This window comes from Branchiostoma lanceolatum, chromosome 10, assembly GCF_035083965.1.
Source record: "Branchiostoma lanceolatum isolate klBraLanc5 chromosome 10, klBraLanc5.hap2, whole genome shotgun sequence".
NCBI lineage: Eukaryota > Metazoa > Chordata > Leptocardii > Amphioxiformes > Branchiostomatidae > Branchiostoma > Branchiostoma lanceolatum.
The window spans coordinates 18041409-18051235 of NC_089731.1; the positions used below are offsets into that span (position 1 = coordinate 18041409).

General features: G+C 41.2%; 1 long non-coding RNA gene across 1 annotated transcript; it reads right to left on the bottom strand.

Moving 5' to 3' along the window:
• Positions 1–13: 13 nt before the first annotated feature.
• Positions 14–1185, bottom strand: LOC136444037 (uncharacterized). Its single transcript, XR_010757224.1, has 2 exons — positions 1080–1185; positions 14–716 (listed from the first exon to the last, which is right to left on the bottom strand). It is a non-coding gene; the product is annotated as an uncharacterized lncRNA (long non-coding RNA).
• Between the last annotated feature and the right edge of the window lie 8642 nt (positions 1186–9827).

Consider the following 9827-nt stretch of genomic DNA (forward strand, 5'->3'; position numbering starts at 1 on the left):
AGAAGGCAACAGGCATGTTCATTACACTTCTATTTCCATTTTTCAAATTCATTTATCATGTGACTCCTGGCCTTCACAATTCAGCATGAACTAGAAAGCCAACATTTTCGAGAAAACGCAGGATATTTCTCTCCCACTAATAAAAGAAGCATGAAACAGCGTTGTTGTTTATTCAAGCTCCTTACAGTATATTCAAGCTACTTACAGTGTATATGTCTAATATGAAGTCCCTACCATTTACAACAAGTTTCTGCAAGCGAATGAGGTTCTCATTAGCATAACACACATTCCCTTGTATTCACCGTACGGTTTTAAAAGCTACCTATATCTCCAATAGGAAATCCCTATCATTAACCACAAAAAGAAGTATGAAGTTTCTGCCTAAATTATGCAAATTGGGTCCTCTGTAGCAGAAGGGAGAAATAAGTTTCTACGTTACCGTAATAGCGCTGCCACCCCACATCTACTTGATTTTTGACATGAAGAAGAAGAACATGCCAACAAAACAATATTCCCCATTTAGGGAGGGAAATATAACTAAGGCGGTATGGCAAAGAGCTGGAACGGATGCGGCTTCAACGTCAGACCAAAGAAACCATCAGTGTCTGGAGGAGAAGCGCCCTCTGGCGTCTTGAAGGTGAGGGACTGCAGTATGGTCGAGAAGAACAGGAAGAGTTCCATCCTGGCCAGCTGCTCACCAAGACACATTCGTCGGCCTGGAAATAATGAAGGCCCACGCAGTAGGATGATTAAGCACACGTAGAATGGAATAGAATTCAGGGTTAATTCCCGCCCCGAGGTGTATATGGTGTCATAACGCCTGGCCATAATATATTTGATTTATTCTAAGATATATCGTAAACATTTTTGGGAACAAATAAACATTATACGAATGTTAACAAAAAGATAACCTCCCCCTCTACATAATTGAACGGTCGAACGGGTGTGTTATGGCGTCATAACACATGGGCAATGGAGGCTTCTGATTGGTCGACGCCATCTGGCTATGTGATAATAGACAGTAATGATTACTTCAGTGGAATACGTGCGATAGTAAGATGTCTAATCCTGATAATCACCTCCCCCAAAAGGCAAGACGGACTCGGGCTTGTTCATGACGTTTCTTTCTGCGTCCAGAAACCTCTCGGGGTCAAACCGGTCAGGATCAGGCCAGTAGGCGGGGTCCATGTGGACGGAGTACAGATTCATCAACATCTGGACCCATCAAAGAGAAAACGAGGTTGCGAATACAAGTTCTCGAAGAAACTCTTTGAATGGATAGATTTCAAGGAATCATTTATGCAACGGTGCAGAAAGGTTTGTATTCTTTGTAAGGCCACAGAAGGTAATTTTTATGGATGACATCAGCGCGCTCATTAATTTTCGCCTGATTTTGAACAAAAACACAAGAAATTTAATTGCCCTCCGACAGTGGTCAACATGCCAAAAATTGGTAAATATGTCGTAAACGTTGAAGGTGTCTAAGGTGTTTCATTGCATATGAATACCCAGTGTGGTTCATGATGGTATGACAAGCTGTTTCCTGCGTTTGTTCTAGTTAATTGAGCTGTAAACACATCTTCAAGGACAGTTTAATGTTGACAGTCTAAGGTGTTTCATTGCATATGAATACCCAGTGTAGTTCCTGCCCATGATGGTATAACAAGCTGTTTTCTGCATTTGTTCTAGTTAATTGAGCTGTATACACAAGGTGTTTCATTGCATATGAATACCTAGTGTAGTTGCTTCAGATGTTGTAGTTAGTCTATTGAGATGTATACACATCTACAAGGACATGATTACTGTTGAATCAAGGAGGTTTTATATTATATATGAAACCTCATTGGTTGAATAAGGACTAAAAGACTTGTTGGTCATGATATCATATTTTGTCGCCTCAATTCTTGTTTAACAAGATTTATGATCTCAAAATTTGAAAATATAGGAATCTTGTTTTTTTTCGCCCTATCTCATTAGTGTTGGAGTCTGCGGAGGATGTCATCCATAAAATTTACTTAGGTGCAGGTACATGAATTGATAGTTCTATATATAGTGGTGATGCAATCTCAAGGCCACATGCAGTGTTTTAAAGCCTATGCCTGGCGAAGAAACAGGGAAGTCTATGTGATCCTGAAGTTTGTCCTTGAGGCGCCGTGGGGCGCTTCACTCAATTCAGGTCTCCTTGCGAGCCATATGGCCATGTTCCGGATGGTCGGTTATACCCGGTAATGAGGACATGGAGGCAACCAAATAAAAACGCTACTGATTATTTGATTTATTTAGGATTGGTACGCGTCCCGGCAAAATCTGTAATTTGATACCAAACCTTATCGCATATATGTTGCATAACGAAGTAGTTGAGTGTTAAAAGAGTGTTTGCTTGTATTATACCATTTGGTTGGACTATGCTAAACTAATTTCGTCATCATCCTCTCCAAACCATTCAATTAAAGGCAAGATAAACTGTAATGACTTTTAACCGTATTAGTATTTAGTACCGTTTGTCACATTGTCGCAGATACCGGAAGCGGAAGGCAAACTGAAAGGCCCCTGGTTACTACCGGGAGTTCAGCACCCTGGAGAGTTCCATTTTAGATTTCAGGACCTGAATATTTAGCCTGGATACTATTCGCTTGCTAACCACCGTGGTTAGCACGCGAGAAGATTGTACCAGAGGTCGCTATGGAGGTTGGCACCCAGGCTATGGATATTTACCTCCATGAAAAAGGGAGGTACTAGTAACTGTTTTGGGCGGTTTTCCTTTATATTTGCGTCACATTTGCGAGGATAGTCAGCGTCATTCAAAAACCCCTGGATGGATTGTGATGGTATCTAAATTCTAGGTAGGTCTTGGAAGATGAAGGTCAGGGTCGACCAGACCCACCTCCCACCCCACCCTCTCACACACACATGCACGCGCGTGCAAGAGGGCTGGTGTGTGATCTCGGTACTGCAATAGTTCTTGTGGGTTTTACACATACGAGATCAAACGCACTGTGTCAGTGTGTTATGAAGCAGTCCGATTTAGTTCCCAGTGGTAGAAGGAATCTTAAAGTGTTAATCAAAGCTATCTGTTTTCCTAAGCACAAGCTTGTTGCCGCAGGACTTATCCAGTATAAGTCAGCGTCGCCCCAATCAGATCTGCTTATGCTACGGTCACGTTTGCCCATAGTGTGTGTATCTCCGGCTGGGCTGTGAAGCCACAATTGTTTCCCTGTGAACTGCCGGATACCAGGGGGAGGGGTTACCTCTCGGTGTTTTCCCGATTAGCTTACGACGTCTATTTATCGCCTGGTCCCGGGTTAACTCTAACTGCAACTTAAAAAAATCCCAGGGTCCCACCGTGCCCCCAAATAACTCGGTAGCCACAGGGTGTCCCACGGGGCCACGTAGGGGTCACGCCTGAAAAAATAGCCCGCAAACTACCCGGTGGGGCCCCTTTTTCCAATTGTGACCGTAGCATTACTGGGGCGATCAGGCGTAAACAATGTGACCCAGAGACCCTAATACGCCGCCAAGTCGAACTTCCGATCAAGTCGACCGAAAGTGGTAAATATATTACTCAATATATATTGGGTGAGCCGACTACCCTTTCTTAGCTTAGCAGCCAGGGACTGAATTGTGAAGAACTTACTATAAAAGAGGTCATTCGTTGTCATTCAACGCTAACGCAGTTGACCTTAATACGACATTGTTGAATAGCTCACAGGAAAGCGATGATTGACCTCGTTCAGTCATTAGTAACATTACCATGCGGGCAACCACATTCCCGTCTCATTACTGTTCAATTAAGCTCACATCAGATGAATCGTTTGTTTCGAGAAACCGCTAAAGGTTACATTTTGACAAACACCACAATCCAAATTATCTAAGAATTGGATTCTACCTTGCGGGAACAACAATTAGGACTTCACATTAAAATTTCATCCGTCCACTTTCATCTGATCCTTGCATATAAACTGTGTCCTTTCATGTAGTAAAAAGGTCATTTAAAGGTGCTTTCGGTAACGATCCGAGAATGCAGGACTTGACGTTTGCCAGACCATTTCCCAGTTTAACCTACACAGTCGTGGGGTGGCTTGATGTATTATTTATCATCCCACGAGAGGCCCGAATGTTTATCCAACCTAGAACTGACTCGATAACATCTACTAAGTACAAAAATCGTAATAACGTTGTGGAAAAATAAAGCCTTTTGTTGCAATGGTGGCATTTTTGGCATATTCTACTTATGTTGCTGGATTAGAAATGGCGCTTTAAAGACACATTGACCTTTTTCATAAATCGTCTGACGGGTGCGGTTTTGATTTTCTTGACACGTTGATATTAGTAGTATCCTTCATTGGACGATACAAATGGACGTTACAAACGTAACGCATGCAAAGGAACTACAACCATTTTAAAGGACCCCAAAAGCAATTTCAGAACCTTAAAACTGAAAATATTCTGCATATGGCAATATGTATGATATCAACAGTTACTTGCTCATATTAGCACATTTCTATCATGATTTCATACTTTGGGGCGTTTAAAAAGAGCACAGAAACAAGCCGCATGAGGAGCCCTTTATATTTTTTGGACCACCAAAAAATCAGTGTCGAGATTTTCGTGTTCTCACCACACAACGACATCGCATATATTTGCTCCATGAAGGTCGATATGCAATAGGATAGCGTTATTTAAACTTAAACTTTGTATAGAAAGGACTAGGAAAATTGAATTTAAAAATCCAACTTCGAAAGTTCTGAAATTGCTTTAAGCTCCTTTAAGGAAAAGATAGAAATCATGTCATTGTCAGGACACAGCACGTAGCCTGCTCGCCTTTTGCAAGTGTTTACCGAGTTCGATTCCCAGGTGGGATTTGGATAAAAGTAACCTTTGTCGGTTGTGTTGTCCCCTGACGCCGTTGTCTGGCCGTCCCTTGTGGAGACTCACCAACAGTAAGTGACGTCGGCACTAAGTGAAGATTAAGTAGTGTTGTTACACTCTTTTGTTCCTGTATTCTTTATCCATAGCTTATTGAATGACCAGACGTTCATTAGCCCCATTATTGGGTCCCTTTGAGATTTGGGTTTGCAACTTGCTCTACTTAATGTAACGTAGCGCTATCATATCTCGTGCTGTACCCAATGACGTCCACTTTGTGTTCAATCTAAAAAAAACATTTCTCATAAGAAATTAAGTGTCACTAAAGTATGATCCTATAGCTAGCTATAATATGATTTCGCCCCCCCCCCCACACCGTGATTCCGCAATATTGGGGAGAGGCCGAAATTAACAGTTATATGAAGGAATGAATGAACTTTATTGCTCGACAATTGTACACGGCACAATTTATGGCAACAATGGCAAAACAATCAATACAACGAATACTGGACTAGTCTTTTCTAAACACTATGACTACAAGAATATGGACGTAAATGGCGTACTGACATAATGTATGTTAAAAAGGTTTCTGCCCGTTGAAATACTTTCTAACTTCTGTCATTCCAAGATAGAGGGGCAGGTTTCTAATGGGGGGACGAAATTGCTGTGACACCGGCCGAAAATGCACCTTTAGACAATTACAATGATGACAATGATCTTTATTTGCACGTTCATGCCCACATGGGCTAAATGCAGTACAATAGTCTCAATATCACATGAAACGCATTCAGTTTAGTGAATCGTTTCATGAAGTGTTCTTATACAGTGAGATAAACAAAACAACTAAATATTTGCTATACTATATCTATCGATTACACAATAATCAAACAAATAATGCTGTTGAATCTATTGTTTACATGTCTCTTCCCTCTTCTTAAAACACGTGTGTACGAATTCATAGAGTTTTTGCTGTATAATGTTGTCACAGGATGTTATTAAGTATACAAATAGTCTATCTTTTACTAACTGTTTAAATCTTGTATCTAAATTCAGGACACCAATAAAAGAATTACGCATGTCCCTGTATAACGTACGCTCAAATACAAAATGAACTTCATTTTCTATACGGTTTGAGTTACAGAGATTTGTAATGGATGATCACTAATTCTTAAGGTACAGTTGAAGGGTGGCTGAGGAGTTTTGGGATGTTATTGACAAAAAAACTTTATAAACCTTCCTTAACCTTAATTTTTCAGGTAGTACCTTATAAGTTATAGCAAGGTGATATTTTATGCAAATAAGTATGACGTCATGATTACGTCATCAAGAGTTATAAGGCCACGCCCATTGAAAAAAAGGCTCTTCTTGGCTTATGCTTCGATGTTTATCAATATTACTCTACAGGAATGTACATGATAGTCATACATCAAGGATTATGTGAGGCTACGTTAATGAAATGACAATTTTTGGCGAATTTTTATTGTTATTTTTGATCATGGATCGGCGATGGCTGAAATTTGGAATATTTAGGTACACTTCTCTTTTGTAGGTGGAAGAAGACAAATCTGGCGAGCGTCTTTCCTGCTCTGGTGACAGCCGGATTAGGGACATCTGCTCGGTACAGTGTCATCCTGCTGAGAGAATGACATTGTCGGCACACACAAGGACACTCACTGGTCACATCCTCACGTTATTACAGCTCTCTAAATGGCTCTATCCGGCTGGAATGAACCAAAGGCTAATCCGTGAAATGGAACTATTTCCTTGGAGGGTTGGCATCGGTGACACAATGGTGTGCTGTTTTCTCGTCAGACAGTAATAGTTAAGTACCTAGGTAAAGGTAAAGGTATTACCGAAGCCTCTTTGAGGCCGTAGAGACATACTCTCCAAGCACAAAAAATGACAAATTAGAAAGGCCGACAAAAACGCCTAAAAACACGTCAAAAACCAGCCGGAACCCCACCTCTGCTTGGATTGGCGACGCACAAAATATTACAAAGTAGAAAGCCCGACAAAAACGCTTAAAAACACGTCAAAAACCAGCCGAAACCCCGCCTCTGCTTGGAGAGTAGTAGAGGCAGTGGGTTATTATCCACTGTGTCTAGGACACGGTATTGGAAGGTGGATTCCATCCCTCTTCTTCCACTGCCTTTAACCTCCCCAACCGAAGTCAGGTACCCATTTTTATATCGGGTGGAGTGAGGTAGGTTGTGTAAAGTTGTGTAAAGTGCCTTTGCCAAGGATCCGGACACAACGTCTAGCCAGGAATGCCAGGAATCGAACCCATGACCTCTCGATCCCGTGTCTGCTAGCATAGCCACTCGGCCACTGGACTCCACCAGTACCTAGACTTCCCAAAGACCTAGAACTTTCATTTGTGTGCTGCTTATACATATTAATGAGATGCATTCCCAAACGCAAAGTATTTACATATGTACAGTACAATCACAGGGGATGACATCACTATGTGGTCCCAAGTAAATCAGAACATCACTGACTTCTCATTCATCACGTAACAAAAGCCGGTTGTTATTCCGTCTATTTGAGCACATCCTTTCATCATAAAATCTCTGAGGAAAATCGGACGATATTTACTGTAAATATAAACACGTGCCATCGCACGCAATAGCGATTGTTACGAAAGAAAAGCAGTTATGTTTTGCGACATGAATTATTTGTTAGAAGAGTGCATGATATAGTGCAGCAATATTTACGACCCTATAGGTGTCTCGTCTAGAGGGGAAAAATGGAAATTTAAAATGAATATCCATTCATATAACAGCAGAGTACGTGTCTCTCTCTTTTTCTGGCAACGCCACATAGGGCATTGGTTCCATGACTTGGGGCGGTTTGTCGAAAGGCATGATGGGACATCAAGGGACATGGTGCTTGCGATTGCAACGTGCCCAGCAACCCTAGTGCGACAATTCCATTGAAGCAATAGGATTGTTGAAATAAATTGACCTAAATTCTTACTACTAGTAGCAGTTAGGTGTGGGCTCGAATACAATCATGCGGCTAAACGCTCGTTCTCATTTAAATGTACACATTTTGTAACTTCCGTTACCGTTTGAAGTAAGACGTTCTTGACATTACAATTTACTACATATAAGGTGCCAACCAGTCGTTTTTTATGACGACTTAAAACTTTTCTGGCTTTAAAAAACGACAGTTTGGCACCCTATATGTGGCATATCTTGATGTCAGAAACGTCTTACTTCAAACGCTAACGGAAGTTACAAAATGTGTATATTTAAATGAGAACGAGCGAAAAGTGTCTTTTTTGAAGATATGGCGTGAGTGTGTACAATCGTTAGCGTTACTTTACTTTCTCTTGTACATTAGCAGGGGAGGGGGGGGGGTCATAAAAGCATACGTCTCTTTATTCCGCAAATGTAGCTTTCACATCTCGAGAGAGCTGACATGTAATAATAAAAGCGACCGTGTTCAATAAAAGAATACCCGGGGAAACACTGGTAAACATGAGGAGTAAAGAAACTCACTCCGGGTTCATATCTCGTTTATTAGGTTGGCTGTCCTCAGAGACCCCTGACTGGCCGGCTGTTGCCCTCCATGTCGTTTGGTTCGTTCCCTTGGGGCCCGTAAACACAGGTAATTTCCTGGGAGTGTCTTATCACATAACGCCACCGTGCTTACTATGGACTGCCGCAGGCCATGGCACGGAGAAATGGATTTCTGTAGAAGGGGCAATATAAGGGGAAGTCCATTGGAAGTGTTGGGAGGGGGGGGTACTTGAATCGAAGTCACCGGAATATAAGCATTAAAGGAAACCCAAGCAATATTTGGGGCCGAAATTCGGATTTGAAAGTCAATTTATTCAGCCATTTCTTTACATGATTAGTTCAAACAACACTATCATAATGAATAGAGATGTCTATGATGAAAAATATGACGTCGTTGTGATGTGAGAACTCATCGGCGGAATCATCATCGCAGGAATTTTTGTAGGCTCGCGAAACTAAGGGGATCATCGTACGGCACATTTTTGCGCTGTTTTAAAATTACTAAGTTATTACGCAACTTAGCCAAACAGCGTTAGTAAATGTGACTACCATAAATATTTCAGCATTTTTTTAGTTCCAAATATTGTTCTGGTTGCCTTTAAGCAAAGAGTTGAAAACAACAGAAATGCTGTTAAACTTTCATTTCACTGCTTTGAGTTTCAATATAATTTAGAAAAAAACAAGGATGAATTCCAGCTTTCAGCTGGTCTATGGGCAATCCTTAGTAAGAGGCTCATACTTTTGATGTGTGGAGCAAATATGTATGTGTTGTTTATTATTTGATTGCAAACCCTGCAGCAATTCAGCACCTGCTGCTATTGCACGGGTAATTTCTGACCAATAAACCATGATTATTTTATTATGCCATACTGTGCTTCCTACAAGGTGAGGGGTTACGTCGCACCATGTTCATATACGTACCATATACATATCATATACTTATCATATTCGTCGAAATGCACAGACACAAACTGTATGAAAAAAATACATTTCCCAAGAATCTATCATCCAACAAAGGATCACCAAATACCCCGGAGACTTTAACAGTTGCTTGTGTGCACGCTTTGCAAAGATGCTAAACTCCTGCTAAAGCCACTTCTAGACCCTTTTCTTGATGAAGGGACCCTCTTTTCTCCAAGGTAAACCCGTTTATCTGACCTTTGATACGCCCGTAGGAACCCATTTCCCATGGACCCTCCCTTGTACTTTCAGGCTATTCTGTAGTGCGAAGATAACATGCCCCCACTAACGTCTAATACTACAGAGACGACAGAACAGTTCACCTCAAATTTCTCAGGGAAAAGATTCTTGTTAATGGCTGTGAAAGGTCAATTCTTTGGATTGCTATTAGAGAAAAAAATCAATCTTTCTTCCCTCTTGTCGATTTGTTTCTTAGAAGAGCCTGACTACGTTTCGTCACCCTCCTTTATCAGCGCT